This window comes from Ailuropoda melanoleuca, chromosome X, assembly GCF_002007445.2.
Source record: "Ailuropoda melanoleuca isolate Jingjing chromosome X, ASM200744v2, whole genome shotgun sequence".
NCBI classification, from domain to species: Eukaryota; Metazoa; Chordata; class Mammalia; order Carnivora; family Ursidae; genus Ailuropoda; species Ailuropoda melanoleuca.
Window position 1 is genome coordinate 68854483 of NC_048238.1, and position 22629 is coordinate 68877111.

The following is a 22629-nucleotide window of genomic DNA, read 5'->3' on the forward strand; positions in this document are numbered from 1 at the left end:
TGTTAAAGTCTTCTACTATTATTGTATTATTATCAATGATTTCTTTTATGCTTCTTATTAATTGTTTTATAAATTTGGATTCTCCCAAGTTGGGGCATTGATATTTACAATTGTTAGATCTTCTTGTTGGATATACCCCTTTATTATAGTATAGTGCTCTTCTTCACCTTTTGTTACAGTCTTTGGATTACAGTCTAGTTTGTCTATTATGTTTTGCTACTCTGTCTTTCTTTGGACATCCATTTGTGTTATAATGTTTCTCCATCCCCTGACTTTCAATCTGTAGATGTGTTTAGGTAAAGTGAGTCTCTTGTAGGCAGTGCAGAGATGGTTCTTATTTTTTTATCCATTCTGTCACTTTTTATCTTTTGATTAGAGCATTTAGTCCATTTACATTCAGAGTAATTTTCATAGATATGAACTTAGTGCCATCTTATTACTTCTTTTGTCATTGTTTTTGGAGATTTTCTCTGATCTTTTCTTGTCTTTGTCACTTTTGCACTCTCCTTTGCATTCAAAAAGTCCCCTTTAATATTTTTGTAGGGCTGGTTTAGTGCTCAGGAACTCTTTTAGTTTTTGTTTTTCTGGAAAACTCTTTACCTCTCCTTTTATTCTCAATGATAGTCTTGCTGGAGAGAGTATTATTGGCTGCAGATTCTTCCCATTCAGCACTTTGAATATTTCATACCACTCTCTTTTAGCTTGCCACGTTTCTGTGGAGAGATCTGCAGCTCTCTTATGGGCCTTCCCTCGTAAGTTAAGGACTTCTTTTGTTTTGCTGCTTTTAGGATTTGTTCTTTATCAGTATATTTGTAAATTTAATTACAATGTGTCTTGGTGTTGGCCTGCTTTTGTTCATTTTGATGGGAGTTCTCTGTGCCTCTTGGATCTGGATGTCTGTTTCCCTCCCCAGATTAGGGAAGCTTTCAGCTCTTACTTGTTCAAATAAATTTTCTGCCCCCTTTGCTCTCTCTTTTCCTTCTGGAACTACTGTAATATGCATGTTGTTACATTTAATGGAGTCACTGAATCCCCTAAGTCTATTCTCATGTCCCATTATTCTTTTTTCTCTCTTCTGCTAGCTTTATTATTTTCCTTTTTTTTTTTCTTTGTCTTCTAGGTCACTTACTCCTTCCTCTGTTTCTTCCAGCCTGCTGTGCATTGCATCAGTCCTGTTTCCTATCTCATTTATAGCATTCTTTATTTCTGATTGATTCTCTCTTAAGTCTTTTATGTCTGGGGTAAGATCTCCCTGATGTCTTTTCTTCTTTTCTCAAGCCTGGTAAGTATCCTTACAATTGTTGCTTTAAATTCTCCATCAGGCATGTTACTTATGTCTGTTTCACTTGGGTCTCTGGTGGCAGCCTTGTTTTGTTTTTTCATTTGGGATGATTCCTCCATCTTGACATTCTAAGTCTCTGCCTTCTTCTCTGTTAGAAAATCCTTTTATATTTCCTACTCCTGAAAGTAATGGTTTTATGAAGATGAGGTCATGTAGTGCCCAGGACCTGGCATTTCAGAGAGTGTCTCTGGTGTGTGCTGAGTGTGCTCTGCTGTTGTGTTTTGGCTGCTCAGTCTTTAAGGTCAGTCATTTGCAGAGGCTCCACTTGTTTGCTATGGGCAGTATTTAGTCCTTGGCCAGAATGTGGCTAGTTTTAACTTGGCATACTCTGGTTTGCTTATAAATCAAACCTGATACTACTTCCACTTGAACTGAAGCCATGCAGAACTCTCTGGTCAGCAGACATGGTGTAGGCAAAGAGTTCTGTTGCTCTTCTGGGGGAGGTGCCCACTGTATTGTGACTGAGGCAGGCTTGACAGACTGTCATTCCCACCAGACTACAGGGGTATAGAGCTTGGTATATCAAGTTAGGCAGCCAATGTAGGTGCTGTATTGCTTCCTGCAGGTGTTTTTGTGTTTATGCTGAGGGTCAGAGGAGAAAAACAGCACCAGCCAACTCCTTAAATCTTTGGAGAGATGTCTCCATGAATGCTGCCTCTCAGGGAAGCACTCTGAGAAGAGTGAATAATCTTCTATCTGTGTGCCCCCCAGGTATTCTTCAGATTGCTATTCCCATGCTGTCTTCCCCAGGGTTGTTTGCTTGTCTTCTTTCCAGGAGAAAGGCAGTGCCTTTGCTGTCCTTTAAAGCTCTAGGCTTTAAGCCCCACTGGTTGCAAGAACTCATGAAAATCAGCCCCTCTCATTTTCCAAGTCAATGGCTTTGGGGAAATGTTCTCCTGGTATGTTTCTCTGTGTGTTTTATTCTCTTTTGCTCTTCCCTAGGACCATGACTTCCTCCACTCCACAGCACCTGCAATCTGTTTCTCTCCTAACCTCCAACTCCACACAACCTACCTTCTTCCATATGGCCTTTTCTCTCCCTTCAGTTGTGGAGTTTGTTCTGTCAGTCTTCAGGCTGATTTCTGGGTATTTAGGATGATTTTACAGTTATCTAGTTGTGTTCCTGGAATGAGATGAGCCTAGAGTCCTCCTACTCCACTGCCATCTTCCTCCTCCTATAAGCCTATAAATTTTTTTTAATTGAAGCATAGTTGACACACAATGTTACATTAGTTTCAGGTCTACAACATAGTAATTCAATAAATCTATACCTTATGCTACGCTTACCAAGTATAGCTATCATCTGTCTCCATATAACACTATTATGATACCATTGACTATATTCCCCATGCTGTGCCCTTTATTTCCATGACTAATTCATTCCATAACTGGAACCCTTTATCTCCCAATCCCTTTCACCCATTTCAGCTTAACAGATATTGCTCAGACATAGTAATTCTGGTGATTTGAACAGAAAATGTAAGCAATACATATCCAAATCAAAGGGGGGAAAAGCCACTTGTTTAAGGAAAATTCAAATAGATTCTGAACATATTTTTGGGTGTTATATTTGAAGGTCTACAATTGTGGCTTTGAAGTACACTTCAAACTTTAATAATAATTCCTGTCTTAATGTTTGTCTGTGTTGCAGCAGCCAGATATGTGAACTCCAGAGTTTTAAAAGCTGTTTTGCTGTTACTGTCATGCCTGGTGATTTATCAATTGATCATCCAACACAAAGAATAAGAAGGCCTGGTGCCTGTAGAGTTCAAAGCACCTACCATCAAAAGCACATTGCAACATCATGACCCATCAAATAGTGGTACAGATCTGGATTAATCAAGTCCCCAGAAGATAATGGTCTGTCTTTCACCTTAGGTTGAAGAATGACCAGAACGAGCATGTGGTGGTGGGGGGCAGACATTACAATGAAAAATAGTCTTGCTGACAGTGAGGCTGTGAGGGGAAACTGAGAAATTAAAGAGAAACCGCTTCTGAAAAACCATACATAGACTCAAAAAAACAAACTGTGCTAAACCAAACTGTAATCACAAACTAGTGGAGCTTAACACAAGCTGCTTCAGACCCATATTTTCTAAGAGAAGAGTACAAATAAACTGATACAACATGAAGAACTGTATCTACGCACAGATGTGTGTGTTCTAAAGATAAGTATTCTAACTGTTCCAACTACTTCTCAGTTTACAGATTTGCTCCAATTCCTGCCAAGACAACCCTATTACTTACTAACTTCAGCCTCCAAAATCCCCTAAGTCATCTGCCTTAACCCCCTCTTTTAGAGACACCCAATGTTCACTTGGTGTGCAGCTCCTTGCTGCAGCTCTAATAAACCTAATTTGGACTGCTGTTGTGCTCTTGGCCAGTCTTTGGCTGAATGTCTTTAACACATTTGTTAACAAACTGAGGGCTTCAGAAGGGAGGGGGGTGGGAGAATGGGATAGGCTGGTGATGGGTATTAAGGAGGGCACGTATTGCATGGTGCACTGGGTGTTATATGCAAGTAATGAATCATGGAACTTTACATCAAAAACTAGGGATGTACTGTATGATGACAAACATAATATAATAAAAAATTATTATTAAATAAAAAAAATAAGAAGCCCTCTAACAGACGGGTCTGCCAGTCATTCTTTCTTATTATGTGTAAAGACTGCAGTGAAAAATGTATTTCTTATCTGAGTGTATTATGTATTCCCATATTGACTACTCTACTAATTGTAGTATTCTATAGTTCTGATTTCATTGCTAAATTTGTGATTATATGTTTGTGTACATGATCCAAATTATCATAGTTAATACACCTTTTATGAGAATGTGAATTTGACCACATTCAATAACATTATTAGTTTATGAATATTGAGTCAGATACTCTGTAGTCAATGATGACTAATGCATCATTTTTCAGAAGTGGTTTAAATATTTAGAGATCTATAACTGTGCAGTGCCTTGCATGAGAAATAGGCACTGTCTTTGCCTTACCTCACTAGATAGCCACTGGTAGAGAACTTTAGTGTCCAGCACTGTCCCTTTGACATTTCCCCTCAGAACTAAATTTACATTCAATAATAAAGCAAAAAATAATTTTTCAAAGGTTATGGAACAAAATTCTGTCTCTGTCTTTGTCTTTGTTTCCATTTCTGTACACACATAAACAAAAAGTGATATTAGTGATTCTATTATTCAAAGTTCACCAGAGAAATGGAACCAATAGGATACACACACACACACACATATATGTATATGTATATATGTGTGTGTATTTATATAGGATATATGTAGGGTATCTATATATAAAGAGAAACAGAAGAAATAAGATATATATATCATATCACCTATAATGTGTATTATATATGTGTGTATGTATATCATACATATGTTAGGATATCTATATATAAAGAGAGGAGGAAAGAAGGAAAGCAGTTTATTTTAGTAATTTTTTTAAATGAAATTGGCTCATGTGATTGTGGGAATTGCACATTCAAAATCTGTAAGTCAGGTGTGAGGCTGAAAATTCAGGCTGCAGTTGATGCTGCAGTCGAAGCAGAATTTCTTCTTCTCCGGGAGACCTTAGCTTTTGTTTTTAAGGCCTTCAACTGATTAGATGAGGCCTACTCACATTATTGAAGATAATTTCTTATTTAAAGTCAGCTACTTATAGATGGTAGCCACATCTACAAAATATTTTCACAGCAATACTGAGACTAATTTTTATTAAATAAGTACTATAGCCTAGATAAGTTGATACATAAAACTAATCACCATAGTGATCATTTAAATTCAACTAATTTTATATCTGAGAAACCGGAGGCCTGCAGAGAGAAGGAAGATGCCTACTCATCTAGCTAATAAGTTTATGGCATTCTAGAATTAGCATCCGAATCTATTTATAGCAGATTGAGAGTTCTTACCATTCACAAATGGTGTGTACCATTATATTTGTGGAAGGATTATAATAGCTCCTAAGTACTTGTTCATCATGGAATTTCTTATGTTTGTAGTTAATTCGGAAAGATTATCCTCAGTGTGTTATTAACAACTTATTAAAGGATATATTACATGAATCAACTGAATGCTGTTATCAATCTTAAGCACCAAACTAAAATATTTAAACATATGGAAATATTGTTGAGCTGTTTTATAAATTGACTAAAAGCCCTAAGTTACCTTTTATTTTACATCCAACTTGCAATTCTATTTTAATAAAAATGTCTATTAGTTTACATACAAAATAAATTTTGTTTAATTCACATTTTCTTATCTCACAAATTGAATAATATTAAGATGTGTTATTTATAAGAATTTACATTTTTCTCCACTAGGAATACTTAACGGCTTCCAGTGAGATGCTGTCATGATTTAGTTTCTAAACAATGCTAGCAAATTCAGTGGAAAATAATTCTTTTACAATAGGAAACAGGATCTCTAATTAAATAATCTAATTTTGGTCCATAAGGGGTGGCTTTAAAATCAAAGACATGATGCAGTAAGCCTCTCAATATTCACCTTTTTAAACTAGAATCTCTGTAGATGAACTTGATACTGGATAAATAAGATAAAATGAAATGATCTTTTAGGTCACAGAAGAAATGCAAACATTTTATTAGTGACTTTACCATTTATTCCAGAAAGGAAGTCTTTAGTTCCCCAAAAATGCTCGGTAAAAATACCAGTGGCAATTCAAAGAATCACTTGATGTATAACAAAACAAAAAGGAAAGGACAAATATACCAATGTTTTAAAAAAGTGAACAAAGTATTGAATAGGGAAGTTCCAAACAAGATATATGAACTCCCAATAAGATATGAAAAAAAAGTGTTAATTATATTAGTAATCAATACATGAAAATAAAAATAAGAAAATATACTTTTTGCCTACTAAAATGTCATAAATTTTAAATAATAATTTTAGAATTGGTGGTATAGATACTTTCTATACTGCTGGTGTTAGTAGATATTTGTCATTTCTTTCTGTAGGTCAATTTGGTGACCCATTGAAAAAAAGTTTTTGAAAAAAAAATCCTCTTTTTCCCAATAATTCAATTCCTAGGAATTTATCTTAAGGATATTATTAAGTAAATGAGCAAAGATAGGTGTACAAAGATGTTTGTGTTTATAATAATTATAAATTCATGTCAAAAGTAAGTTGTTCAATAAGGCATGGTTTATTAACGCAACAGAATACTATGCAGCCTTTAAAAGTTGTATATGAATATTAAACAACGAAAAGTCAGGTTATAGAAATATATGCATAGCATGCATAATGTGCTTCTATTTTTCAAAGTATAAATGTATACATTGAAAATGCTTATAAAATATACAGCAATGTGGTAGCAATTGATCTATTTGGGTAGTAGCATTATTATTATTTTTGTTTTTTTCTCTTGGCTTATCTTCATTTTACATAATTTTTAATAAGTTATAGGAACATGAGTTTTCTTGTTATGGGAAAATAATGAAAGTTATGTTTTTTAAATGTACTTAAGGAAAAAAGTTGTTACTAAGCAGTACTTAATTACTTTTCAAGCCTGAGACACACTGCTATGGGTTGAATTATGTACCCCCCTACCAAGTTCATATATTGAAGTCTTAATTCCCAATGTGACTGTATTTGGATATAAGACTTTTAGGAGGTAATTAAGGTTAAATGAGGTCATAATACTAGGGTCCTAATTCCATAGGACTGGTGGCCTTATAAGATAAGGAAGAGAGAGATCTGTTTCTCACCACATGCACTCATAGATGAAAGGCCATGTGTGCATACAGTGAGAAGGTAGCCATCTGCAAATATGAAAGAGAGCTCACCAGAATCCAATCACATTAGCACCCTGATCTTGGACTTCTAGAGTTCAGAAGTGTGAGAAAATAAATTCCTGCTGTTACCCAATATTTTGTTATGAGAGCCTGAACAGACTAAGACACATGTTTTTTTAACCATTTAACAAATGTTTTTTAGTCATTTTTAAATTTTATCCTGCCTAGTCCCAAAGAAATTTAAATTGGCCAAAATAAGGCTATAATTAATAAGTTCTGTTAAATCAGGGGAAAGAAATTCATTTAGACTCTGAAGAGTACATAATGTTTGAAAGAGATGTGAGATGGTCTGAAGATGATGGTGGGAACAGTATAAGCAATGGCAAAGAGGTGGGACACTATTAAGCATAATCAAGGGATAAGAAGTAGACCAATGTAAGTACATAGATGAAAGAAGATCAGAAGGTGAGAAGGCTTTTATTTTTCTCATGAAGTACTTTTTAAAATTGTTAGTAAACATTCACAATGGACAAAAATAAGCTACCAAGTGTAATAATGTTTTTTGAAATTTTATTAAACTACATTTTGTTTTAAGGTATATTATCAATTTCAAAATGACACTACAAATAAAAGACTGGTATCCAAGATCTACAAAGAACTTCTCAAACTCAATACATGGGAAACAAATAAATCAAAAAATGGGCAGAAGATATGAACAGACACTTCTCCAATGAAGACATACAAATGGCTAACAGACACATGAAAAAATGTTCAACATCATTAGCCATCAGGGAAATTCAAATCAAAACCACATTGAGATACCACCTTACACCAGTTAGAATGGCAAAAATTGACAAGGGAAGAAACAACAAATGTTGGAGAGGATGTGGAGAAAGGGGAACCTTCTTACACTGTCAGTGGGAAAGCCAAGTTGGTACAGCCACTTTGGAAAACAGTGTGGAGGTTCCTTAAAAAATTAAAAATAGAGCTACCCTATGATCTGGCCATTGCACTACTGGGTATTTACCCCAGAAATACAGATGTAGTGAAAAGAAGGGCCATATGCACCCCAATGTTCATAGCAGCATTGTCCACAACAGCCAAACTGTGGAAGGAGCTGAGATGCCCTTCAGCAGAAGAATGGATAAAGAAGATGTGGTCCATATTTAAAATGGAATACTACTCAGCCTTCAGAAAGAATGATTACCCAACATTTGCAGCAACATGGACGGAATTGGAGGAGATTATGCTAAGTGAAATAAGCCAAGCAGAGAAAGACAATTATCATATGGTTTCACTCATTTGTGGAACATAAGGAATAGCAGGGAGATCGTTAGGAGAAGGAAGGGAAAAATGAAGGAGAGGGAAGCAGAAGGGGAAATGAACCATGAGAGACTGGACTCCAGGAAACAGAGAGTTTTAGAGGGGAGGGGGGTGGTGGGATGGGCTAGCTGGGTGAAGGGTATTAAGGAGGGCACGTATTGCATGGAGCACTGGGTGTTATACATGAACAATGAATCATGGAACACTACATCAAAAACTAATGACGTACTGTATGGTGACTAACATATCATAACAAAATAATTGTACTATTATAATTATGGACTTGTACTTCTTTTGGAAGCACTAACTTGCATACATTTTGAAGAAATGAAGTTGTTGAGCAGGATTGGTGAAGGCCCAATTTGCCCACATGCTCAGAGAAATAGTAACTCCTATCCTAAGGAGGGACCAATGGATTTTTGAACATTAGGCCAGCAATTAGGCTTCTGATTATGTATTTGGACGTCTCTGTTACTGTTTTACACTCTCACTTCAGTTTTAAAAATACCCAGTTATATGCCACCTAAAACACATGACAAGAAGAAAAAAGGCAGGGATGCCTGGGTGCTTCAGTTGTTTAAGTGTCTGCCTTGGCTTGGGTCATGATCCCAGGGTCCTGGGATTTAGTCCCACATGGGACTTCTGGCTCAGAAGGGAGCCTGCTTCTCCCTCTGCCTGCCACTCTCCCTGTTTGTGCTCTCTTGCTCCCTCTCTGACAAATAAATAAATAAAATCTTTTTTTAAAAATGAAGGAAAAAAGCAGAAGTGCAAAAGAAATAGTAGGAGAACAAGGGTTGCAGAATATCCACTTACACATTTACTGCCCTCTATGACCTGTGTACTAGATCATTTCCATCCCATTAGCAATTACTCACTAAATTATCAACAATCGTGTCATTACTGAAGAAGACTTGTGTTTCTAAAAGACAGAATTAGATGTATAAATTGAGGTCAGTGAGAAAGGAAAGGTCAATAGTAATGTTAAGAAAGTGAAAGTGTTAAACTTTGGTATTTTATGATGCATCTGATATATAGATATAGAATGGTAACTACAAAATTATTCTTGAGATGTCACCTGTTTTAGAAAGATACAAATAAAAAATCCTCAAATTTCTTTTCTAAAAAATACTTGAGCTAAATTTTAAGGGCCATCAATATGACTTAAAACCAATGTTTTAGGAGGATGGATGAAGAAATGACTGGCCTGGTTTTCCATTAGTGATTGACTAAACACATTTATTATTTGTTTATTCAACAAGCATTTAAGAAATGCTTACTATGGGCCAAGGGCAGTAAAACTAGAGGTACAAAATGATATGTTTTCTGACCTAGAGATGAAAAAGCCTCGATAGAGAATGGGTCTTCCAAGTGGAATGCACAACAGTTCAGAGGGGAGATGTTAGCAAAGAAGGGGAAGTTTTTAGGGTCAGCAAAGTATTTATAAAATATTATCAATTAGGCATTTGTGCAGAAACTTTAACAATTTTCTTTTAAAAATTTCAAAGCATGCTTTTGAGACAGGATTTACCCTCATTTTATAGGAATCTTAATTCCAGTGTGACTGAGTTATTTGCCTAACATCACAGAGTCTGTAAATAGTCAACCATGAATTTGAATCACGTCTGTCTAATTCTAAAACCTGTTATTTCTTACTACACTACACATCATCTCTTCAAACTATTTACAGTCAAGTTATGCAATTATCTGGTTTCTGGCTTACTTCTCCCCCTCCCCAGCATGCAAGTTCAAGAAGAGGAATCTTACTCATTGCTATATCTCAAGTGTCTAGATCAGTATATGACTTATATTTGGCACTTATTAACATTTGTTGAATTAATGTAATATATACACTAAAAGTTATTTAACTGGGGCACCTGGATGGCTCAGTTGGTTAAGCTAACTGTTCTTGATTTTGTCTCAGGTCTTGATCTCAGGGTTGTGAGATCGAGCCCTGCGTCAAGCCCCACGTCAGGCTCCATGCCCAGTGTAGAGCCAGCTTAAGATTCTCTCTCTCCCTCTTCAATTGCCCCTACCCTCCACTAAATTTTTTTTAAAAAGTTATTTTATTATCATTATTATTATAAGCTAATTCAAAGAGTGGTGCATGCATTTCAGTTAAGACCATGTATAGCAATCCATTCGGCTATAGGAAAAAATGACTATAAGAACTTCTATTCATATTTTAATTATCTTTTTTAATTTCTATTTTTGTATTTTATATATACATAAAATATTGGTACAATAGTACAATATATAATTTTATATCAATAAATATACATATATTTGAGGTATATGATTAAAACTTGTTACTGATAGGTGTCTATTATCAAAAATGTTTGGAGAACACTGATCCAAAGAGAGAAGTAGACATGTAAATAAATACCCACCACTTAATATTCACTAAATAGTACAATATATAATTTTATATCAATAAATATACATATATTTGAGGTATATGTACAATATAGTACAATATATAATTTTATATCAATAAATATATATTGTACAATAGTACAATAGTACAATATATAATTTTATATCAATAAATATACAATATATTTGAGGTATATGATTAAAACTTGTTACTGATAGGTGTCTATTATCAAAAATGTTTGGAGAACACTGATCCAAAGAGAGAAGTAGACATATAAATAAATACCCACCACTTAATATTCCATACACTGTGATGTATGTGTCTACAAGAATTATTTTAGGTGCAATAGGAAGGGAGTGACTACCTTTTTCTAGTTTGTGGTAGTGATGGTGGTAGGGCAAATGTTATTAGTGGAATAGGTGGCTAGAAAAAATTTCACAGAGGAAGTGACATTTTGATCTTAGAGTCCCTTGGAATTGCAGTTCAGGAATTTGGACTTCAGGCTTTAGAAAAGAGCCACTGAAGAATTTTAAGCTGGGAAGCAACATGATACATTTGCATTTTAGTTAAAAGGTCATTCTGGCAGCCCAGTGAAGGATTGTTAGCAAGGAGAAAAGCTGGAGGCAAAACCACGAAGGAAAGCTGAAGGCAAAACAAAGGAGGAAAGCTGGAAGCAAAACTAATCTCACGTGATTTCAGCTAAAGTTAAAAAAAAAAGCTTCCAGGGACTCCTGGATGGCTCAGTCGGTTAAGTGTTAAGCATCTGCCTTCAGCTCAGGTCATGATCCCAGGTTCCTGGGATCAAGTCCCACATTGGGCTCCTTGCTCAGTGAGGAGCCTGCTTCTCCCTCTGCCTGCTTGCATTCCACTCCCCCTGCTTGCATTCTCTCTTTCTCTCTGACAAATAAATAAATAAAATCTTTTTTAAAAAGCTTCCAATCAGACAATTTTTAAAGATAACTTCAAAATGGCCCCTTGAAACAGATAAATCAAATGTCCTTTTTCTACATTATTGCCTATTATGTATGTCCAATAAATATGTTCCCATAATTGCCCCCGTGTCTCTTTAATACAATACAGTCTCAATTCTTTCTTTTTTGTTGCCCATTAATTTGGGGGAAATTCTTAGTTTACTGTGTTTTCTACGACATTGTCTCATGCACTCAAATTGATAAGCCAACTTCCCACTATGCTCTTTGAAACTGTTGCCCTCCTTAAATTCTGTACTATTCCATGACATGCCTGTTCTATGGCCATGCAGAAAACAGTATTACCTCTATGGTAATATCTAAAAAGCTCTATGCACATTTACCATGCAACACAATAATGATGATAATACAAGTATTTATTTGGCTGAAACAGGGAAGATAAATGAAGCAGAACCCATGAAATTCTCCAGTGCCAGTTTGATATGCTGCCTGGGTCACTGTCATGCAGACAGATCTGAATGTATAATTAAAGATTGACATAATAAATCTAATTAGCAAGAAATTGTGCAAGAAGGAATTAATTTCTTTTAATTGCAATTGCAAGTTTTTTGATCTTGTAGGCATCTTAGATTTTGTGAAATGCTGATAGAGCCATTTCAATTTAACTAATGGCTATGAGACTGACACATTGGTGTGACTGACTGTTGATTGTTTGTGAGTTCTGGATTTGGTTGTACAGATCTTTGCTATCAAGGTGCTGCAGTGAGCCAGACTATTGCCTCATAATCTGAGTCATATAATGTTTCTTGTTTTTGTTTTGTTTTTTTTTTTATCTTTCATTCCACTAACCCCATCATCACTCTACTGTTTGCAAATCTTATGTGGAGTTGATAGCTATTAGGGAGCCAACTACATGGAGAGGACTCATTTAATTGACACAAAAGAGCTCTGAGAGTCTCCTTTCCCCAACCTCATTCTGCATAAATTACCATAGGAAGAACATGCATTTAATTTTATAATAATAATTAGCATTATTACAGCTCATATTTTCTAAGAGCAGTTATAGTTCATCTTTAAATCTCCAAAGCTCAGCAAGGTATGTCAGTAGTTTTTCCTTATAACCAATTCCAAAACTGAGGCACTATAGGGTTTAAAATGGAAATGACTTACTCTGTAGTCACAGTACTGGGATTAAAGCCCAGGAGAAGAGACCCAATTCTGGGCTCAGACCAATGAGCAGTACTTCCTCTTTACATGAGTTTTGGGGTTTGTATTAATTTTAGTTTATAGTAGTGTGACTGCTACCTAAGAGCAATTTTCTATAGATATTAGAGTTTCAAATTCATCATGTTAAGTACCATTCTAAAATTATTTCTGACTTTTTAGATTTGTAATTTATCTATAAATGCCCAGAGACACCGAAAGCATGTAAACCTAGGAAGTACTAACATGTACAACAATATTCTTATTGCGCATTTTTGGACAAAAAGATAAGCTAAAAAATTAGAGAAAATGGAGTTAAGTTGGAAAGAGCAAAAAATACAACAACAACAAAAAATCCTTCCTTAAAACTTGATTAAAATAAAGGATGCTATAGACAACAAAATAGACCTTAAATACTTTTGGTAAATACCTCTGTTATACTCCAGTTTATTCAGAAGAGCCCTTACCAAAACTTAAATATTCATACTTTTATCAACATATTAGAATTTTCTGATCTTAATCAGTGGTGTGTTTTATTTTTATTTAAACTTTCCCTAATTACTGTTTTCAGCTCCAAATTGTTCTAATATTCCTGGGGAAATTGTCCAAAGAAAACAGTATTCTTTTTTAATCTTTACCTGCTATGTTGACCCATGGCACTTACAATAGTTTTTCCCTACCGCCATCCTTTCCTCTCTCCCAATCAGGCAAGCCCTCATTTTTCAGGATACTCAGAGCCACAGGCACATTTGTTAGGGCCATAATCATTGGGTAGTTTGGGCTCTATGAACAGATAGGTGTCAGATTGTTGCTAATATATAGTATAAGTATGAAAGTTCTTGTTGCTGTTGATTTGTTATCATTCCCCATTTATTCATGAGCCAGAAGTATGTTGTATTATACTTTTATTAACATTGGAAAGTGGTTCTGGTATAAATCAGTTTTGCTTTAGACTTATAAACAAGTAATAAAAACGATACTGTATACTCTACTTTTATTTCTCTTTTCAATTCTGCATTATAACATTATTTGAGGTCTAAATTAGTGTTCATTGTCTACACATAGGTTATATGAACTGTAATACTTCAGTTGGTTTCTGTTCAATGTCAGCACAGATGGAAGAATCCAAAGACTTAGGTTAGTAAAGATACTCAAATTATTGAATGTCTAATATCCAATGCAGTGAAACAGTTATAAATGTGATACAACCTCTAAGCTCAAGAAACTTACTGCTGGTTCAATATTTACTCAACAAATATGTATTGACTCTCAGAATTGCTAAAATTAACAACACAAGAAATAACAGGTGTTGGTGAGGATGTGGAGAAAAGGAAACCCTCTTGCATTGTTGGTGGGAATGCAAACTGGTACAGCCACTCTGGAGAAAAGTATGGAGATTCCTCAAAAAGTTAAAAATAAAACTGCCCTATGATCCTGCAATTGCACTACTAGGTGTCTGCACAAAAGATACAAAAATACAGTTTTGAAGGAGTACATGCACCCCAATGTTTATGACACCATTATCAACAATAGCCAAACTATGGAGAGAGCTCAAATGTCCATCAACTGATGAATGGATAAAGAAGATGTAGTGTACACATATGTATATACACACATATATGTATTCTCTGTCTATATATGTGTATATGTGTATATATATATATATATATGTGTGTGTGTGTGTATACATATAATGGAATATTACTCAGCCATCAAAAATAACCAAATCTTGCCATTTGCAATGACATAACTGGAGCTAGAGTGTATTATGCTAAGTGAAATAAGTCAGTCAGAGAAATACAAATACCAGATGATTCACTTATATGTGGAATTTAAGAAGCAAAATAGATGAACATATGGGAAAGGGGGAAAAAAGATTAAAAAAAGGAGAGGGAAACAAACCATAAGAGATAAGACAGAGACACAGAATGAGCTAAAGTTTGATGGAAGTAGGTGGGTGGGGGATGGGCTCAATGGGTGATGGGTATAAATGAGGGCAATTGTTGTGATGAATCACTGAATTTTACTTCAGAAACCAATTTTGCACTCTATCTTAACCAACTAAAATCTAAAAAAAATTTTTTTCAAAACCCCAGAAAACCAAAAAAAATCAAATATGTATTGAGCACCTACTATGTGAAAAGCAAAGTTCCAGGCACTGGGAATAAAGTAATAAATAAAGCACTGAAAAATACCTGCCTTCAGGAAGCTTATAGTTTAGTAGAAGGAAACTGACAATAAAGAAATTAGAAAATTATCTAGGTGTTTATAAGTGCCATAGAGAAAAAATAAAACAGAAAAGGTGGCTATGCAGTGATAGTAAGAAGTGTCAAGAAGAGGTTTAATCATGGCCCATAACATTTTATGAGATTAGAGTTGGGAGTTAAAGTATAACCAAGGGTGATATGGAGGCCAGAGAAGAGGGGTCTTATCTGGAATATTCAGAGTTCCTGAACTCCCTCTTTCCTCCTGTAGAAGTGTGGGAAATGGAAGTGACCTATGATAGTCTTGTGAATAAAAATATGTCTAGAACTAAGTACAATGCATGACAGAATTTGCTGAGTTCTATGATAGAAATACAAAGATAGCACATGAGATTAAAGAGGAAACAAAGATACATCCTTACTAGAAGTCTTCATGGAACAGTTGACATCTTTATGAATAAATAGTTGTAACCACCATTTTGAAGGTGATAACTAGAACTTCAGTCTGCCAAGCATACTTGCTCAGCCATACAGCAAGCAAGTAAACTTGTAGCAGTTTACTAAATTGTATGTGCCAAAAACTGTTTCAAAAATCTACTTTGGGGAACATAGGCCTTCTGTGGTTTGAATCCTACTACAGATGAATATACAGAAATGTGGTCTAATGTTCCAAATCTGATGAGCTACATACATGGTCAAAAAGCTGTAAATATTTTGAGTAGTAATATCCTTAATATTACTAGTCTAGATTTTTATTTCATTTTTTGCAATAAGATCTAGATTAGCTTCTGTGTCCAGCATAAATTAAAAATCAACTTTATCTGAAAACAGAGAATTTGTCAATAGAAACTAGATCATGATTAGTCATAACAACTACCATTGATTGTGTGCTTTACAAACATTATGCTAAGCCTCTTAGTTCAAAGACAATACTCTTATTTTCATTTTAGAGATGAGGTTCTCTCACAAAGTCATTAAATAACTAACCTAAGACTACACAGTTAGTATCTAACAGGACTTGGATTTGTCCTCCAATAATGTACTTTTTCAACTACACTGTACTGCCAAGAAGGGAGTCCCAAACACTGCATCAATTAGTTTAAAAGACTTAAACCTAGAAAAGAGTCCAAGATGGCAGAGGAGTAGACCTTAATTTGGTCTGGTCCCAGGAATTCAGCTAGGTAGCTATCAAACCATTCTAAACACTTGCAAACTCAATGGGAGATAAAAAAAAAAAAAAAGAATAGCTGTAACTCTACAAATAGAAAAGCAACCGCTTTCTGCAAGGTAGGAGGTACAGAGAAGTGAATCCAAGGAGATATATGGGAAGATAGACCGCATAGGGGAGGGAATCTCTGTCAGCTGACTACCAGCAAGTGATAGAACAGTCCAATGCAAAATCAGAACTTCTAGAAGTCTGCTCTGGTGAGGGACATCCCTCAGGTGACTAAGTGGCAAGTGGAATGCTCACTGGGTCAGTGTGGTCTCAGGATCCTTGGGGTCACATGAAGACTGGGGGTGCCTGAGTGTGGCAGAGATCCCAGGTATTGGAGAGGGGAAGTGGGCTGCAAAGAGTGAGCCCAGGAGCAGGCTCTCAGCTTGGGGTTGCCATAAACCATGATCCACAGCAAAGAGCAAGGGCCCAACAAGTGGCAGGAGTGGAGAGAACCCCCTTCCTACCCCGGGAGGAGCAGTGCAGGAGTGCACCACAGAGTCTACTGGGTTTGGAGACTCCAAATGGGGTTGTGTGCCTGAGATGGAAACACTTGGTCACAGGCCAGGTGAGCACAGAGTACAGCCAAAGACCAGGGAGATGGGAGTGATTGACAGCTTTTCTTTGAGGGTTCACTGAGGAGTGGGGCCCCAAGACTTTGGCTCTGAAGCTGGAGATTGGGAGGCTGCCATTTTCATCCTCATCCTCTAAAGCTTCATGGAAAGCCTTCAGTGAGCAAAAGCCATATAGAGCAAACCTGAGCAGATTACTTAGCCTGGCCCCTGACGAGGGCAGTGCAATTCCACCCAGGGCAAAGACATTTGAGAATCAATGCAACAGGCCCCTCCTCCAGAAGATCAGCAAGAACATCCAGCCAAGACCAAGTTTACTATCAATGAAAACTGCAAAACTCCAGTGCCAGGGAAAAACAGCACTAGAACTCATGCTTTTCTCCCCATGATTCTTTAACCTTCCAATTTTAATTTTTTTTAAATGTTCTTTATTTTTTCTTTTTTAAAAAATGTTTTTCTTTCCTTTTTCAACCAAATTCTTATTTTATCAACTCCTTTTTAAAAATCTTTTTAATTTTCATTTTTACAGTCACTTTCTATCCCTTCATTGTATTTAACTTTATCTTTGCATATATATAAGTTTTACTTTCTTTAAGAATTTGGGATGCAGTTTCTTCTAACAGAAAAAAATACACCGAAAATCTAGTGTATGGCTCTGTTCTAGTCACCTGCCTGATCATATTCTCTTTTTTTCTTCTTTTTGTTTGTTTGTTTTGCTGGGGTTTTTTGTTTTGTTTTCTTAAAGTCTTTAAAATTTTCATCTTTGCATTTACATTCTATCCTCTCAATGTATTTAATTTTATTTTTGTATTTATAAGTTTTTCTTCCTTAACAATTTTGAGATGCAGTTTCCTCTAGTAAATTGACCAAAGTACACTCAGGAGATTGTGTATTGTTCTGTTCGGTTCACCTGTCTGTTTATAGCCCCTCCATTTTGTTGTTGCTGTTTCTTTCTCTTTTGTGTTTTCTTCTTTTTTAATTTCCATTTTTACAGTTACATTCTAACCTTTCATTGTATTCAATTTTATTTTTGTACATATACATATTTTTGTACATATATTTTGTACATATTTTTGTACATATACAATTTTGGGATGTAGTTTTCTTAAAAACAGACCAAAATACACACATAATCCAGTCTATTGCTCTGTTCTGCTCATCTGTCTCATTACATTCTTTTTTCCATCCAGTTTCAGGTCTCTTCTGATTTGTTTAGTGTATATTTCTCTGGGGCCATGGTTGCCCTTTTAGTATTTTGTTCTCTTCTTCATCTATTCTCTGCACAGAATAACAAGATGGAAAAACTCACCTCAAAAAGAGAACAAGGGGCAGTACTGACTACCAGGGATCTAATCAGTATGGATGTAAGTAAGATGTCAGAAATAGAGTTCAGAATAATGATTATAAATATACTAACAGGGTTGAAAAAAGCATAGAAGACACTAAAGAATCCATTTCTGGAGAAATAAAAGAAAGAAAATCTAATCAAGTCAAAATAAAAAATGTTGTAAATGAGATGCAATAAGAAATGGAGGCTCTAATAGCTAGGATAAATATAGAAAACCAAACAATGGAGAATAAAGAAGCTGAGAAAAAGAGAGATAAACAACTACTAGATCATGAGGGGAGAATTCAGGAGATCAGTGATACCATAAAGAGGAACAATACTAGATTAATTGGGACCCCAGAAGAAGAGGAAAGAGAGAGAGGGGCAGAAGGTATATTGGAGCAAATTATAGTGGAGAACTTCCCTCATCTGGGGAAGGAAACAGGCATCAACATGCAAGAGGCACATAGAACCCTCCTCAAAAACAATAAAAATAGTATTATTTTTATAATATGCAGCAACATATAATAGTAAAACCTGCAAATCTCAGAGACAAAGAGAAAATCCTGAAACCAGCTTGGGACAAGGGGTCTATAACCTACAAGGGTAGAAACATAAGATTGGCAGCAGACCTATCCACAGAGACCTGGCAGGCCAGAAAGGACTGGCATAATATATTCAGGGTGCTAAATGAGAAAAATACACAGCCAAGAATACTTTATCCAGCTAGGATGTCATTCAAAATAGGAGTGATAAAAAGCTTCCAGGACAAACAGAAACTAAAAGAATTTTTGATCACTAAACCAACCCTGCAAGAAATATTACAGGGAATCTTATAAGCAAAGAGAGAGCCCAAAAGTAACATAGACCAGAAAGGAACAGAGACAACACACAGAAACAGTGACTTTTACAGGCAATACAATGGCATTAAATTCATATCTTTCAATAGTCACCCTGAATGTAAATGGGCTAAATGCCCCAATCAAAAGACAAAGGGTATCAGATTGGATAAAAAAGCAAGACCCATTGATATGCTGTCTGCAAGAGACTCATTTTAGGCCCAAAGACACTTCCAGATTTAAATTAGGGGATGGATAACAATTTATTGTGCTGATAGACATCAAAAGAAAACTGGGGAGGCCATCCTTATATCAGACAAATTAGATTTTAAACCAAAGACTGTACTAAGAGATGAGGAAGGATACTACATCATAATTAAAGGGTCTATCCAACAAGAAGATCTAACAATTGTAAACATTTATGCCCCTAACTGGAAAGCTGCCAATTATATAAGCCAATTAACAACAAAATCAAAGAAACACATTGAAAATAATACAATAATAGTAGGGGGATTTAACGCCCCCCTCAATGCAAAAGACACATTATCTAAGTAGAAGATCAACAAGGAAATAAGGGCTTTGAATGACACACTGGACCAGATGGACTTCACAGATATATTCAGACCATTTCATCCCAAAGCAACTGAACACACATTGTTATTGAGTGCACAAGGAACATTCTCCAGAATTGATCACATCCTGGGTCACAAATCAGGTCTCAACCAGTACCAAAAGATTGGGATCATTCCCTGTATATTATAGGACCACAATGCTTTGAAACTTGAACTCAATCACAAGAGGAAAGTTGAAAAGAACTCAAATACATGGAGGTTAAAGAGCATCCTACTAAAGAATGAATGGGTCAACCAGGAAATTAAAGAAGAATTTTAAAAAATCATGGAAACAAATGAAAATGACAACACAACTGTTCAAAACCTTTGGGATGCAACAAAAGTGGTCCTAAGAGGGAAGTATATAGCACTACAAGCCTTCCTCAAGAAGCAAAAATGGTCTCAAATATATAACCTAACCCTACACCTAAAGGAGCTGGGGAAAGAACAGCAAGTAATGCCTAAACCCAGCAAGAGAAGAGAAATAATAAAGATTAGAGCAGAAATCAATGAAATAGAAACCGAAAGAACAGTAGAACACATCAATGAAACTAGGAGCTGAGTCTTTGAAAGAATTAATACATTGATAAACCCCTGACCAGAATTATCAAAAAGAAAAGGGAAAGGACTCAAATGAATAAAATCATGAATGAAAGAGGAGATATCACAACCAACACCAAAGAAATACAAACATTTTTAAGAACATATTATGAGCAACTATATGCCAAAAAATTAGACAATTTGGAAGAAATGGATGTATTCCTAGAAACTTATGAACTACCAAAACTGAAACAGGAAGAAATAGAAAACATGAACAGACCCATAACCAGCAAGGAAATTGAAGCAGTAATAAAAAATCTCCCAACAAACAAGAGCCCAGGGCCAGGTGGCTTCCCAGAGGAATTCTACCAAACATTGAAAGAATTAATACCTATTCTGAAGCTATTTCAAAATATCGAAATGGAAGGAAAACTTCCAAACTTTTTATGAGGCCAACATTACCTTGATCCCAAAACCAGACAAAGACCCCACCAAAAAGGAGAATTACAGCCCAATATCCCTGACGAACATGGATGCAAAAATTCTCACCAAAATACTAGCCAACAGGATCCAATAGTACATTAAAAGGATTATTCACTCCAAACAAGTGAGATTTATCCCTGGGCCACAGTGCTGGTTTAACATCCACAAATCAATCAATGTGATACACTACATAAATAAAAGAAAGGACAAGAACCATTTGATCTCAACAGATGCAGAAAAAGCATTTGACAAAGTACAGTATCCTTTCTTGATTAAAACTCTTCACAGTATAGGGATAGAGGGAACATACATCAGTATCATAAAGCCATCTATGAAAAACCCACAGTGAGTATCATTCTCAATGGGGAAAAATTGAGAGCTTTTCCCCTAAGGTCAGGAACATGGCAGGGATTTCCACTATCACTACTGCTGTTCAACATAGTGCTAGAAGTTCTAGCCTCAGCAATCAAACAAAAAGAAATAAACACATCCAATTCAGCAAAAGAGAAGTCAAACTCTCACTCTTCACAGATGACATGATACTCTGTGGAAAACCCAAAGGACTCCACCCCAAAATTGCTAGAACTCATACAGGAATTCAGTAAAGTGGCAGGACATAAAATCAATGCAGAGAAATCAGTTGCATTTCTACACACCAACAATGAGACAGAAGAAAGAGAATTTAAGGAGTCAATCCCATTTACAACTGCACCCAAAACCATAAGATACCTAGGAATAATTCAAACCAAAGAGGCAAAGTATCTGTTTTCAGAAAACTGTAGAATACTCATGAAAGAAATTGTGGAAGACACAAAGTAATAGAAAAATGTTCCATGGTGATGGATTGGAAGAACAAATATTGTTAAAACGTCTATGCTACCTAGATAAATCTATAGGTTCAAAGCAATCCCTATCAAAATACCATCAACTTTTTTCACAGAACTGCAACAAATAATCCTAAAATTTGTATGGGACCATGAAAGATCCCTAATAACCAAAGGAATGTTGAAAAAGAAAACCAAAGCTGGTGGCATCACAATTTCAGACTTCAAGTTCTATTACAAAGCTATAATCATCAAGACAGTATGGTCCTGGCACAAAACTGACACAAAGATCAATGGAACAAAATAAAGAACCCAGAAATGGACCATCACCTCTATGGTCAACAAATGGTGTTGGGAAAATTGGACAGTCATGTGCAAAAGAATGAAACTGGATGATTTCCTTACACCATACTAAAAAATAGACTCAAAATGAATGAAAGACCTAAATGTGAGACAGGAATCCATCAAAATCCTTGAGGAGAGCACAGAGAGCAACCTTGGCTGCAGCAAAATCTTGGTAGACATGTCTCCAAAGGATAAGGGAAACAAAGGCAAAAATGAACTATTGGGACTTCATCAAGATAAAAAGCTTTTGCACAGGAAAGGAAACAGTCAACAAACCTGAAAGACAACTGATAGAATGGGAGAAGATATTTACAAATTACATATCAGATAAAGAGCTATTATCCAAAATCTGTAAAAAAAAAAATTATCAAACAGAACATCCAAAGAAAAAATAATCCAAACAAGAAATGGCAGAAGACATGAACAGACATTTCTCCAGAGAAGACATCCAAATGGCAAACACACACAGAAAAGAATGCTCAACATCACTTGATATCAGGGAAATCCAAATCAAGCTATACTACAAAGCTGTGATCTCAAAGACAGCATGGTACTGGCACAAAAACAGACACATGAACCAATGGAACAGAAGAGAGAACCCAGAAATGGACCCTTGGCTCTTTGGGAAACTAATCTTTGATAAAGCAGGAAAAAACTTCCAGTGGAAAAAAGACAGTCTCTTCAATAAATGGTGCTGGGAATTGGACAGCTACATGCAAAAGAATGAAA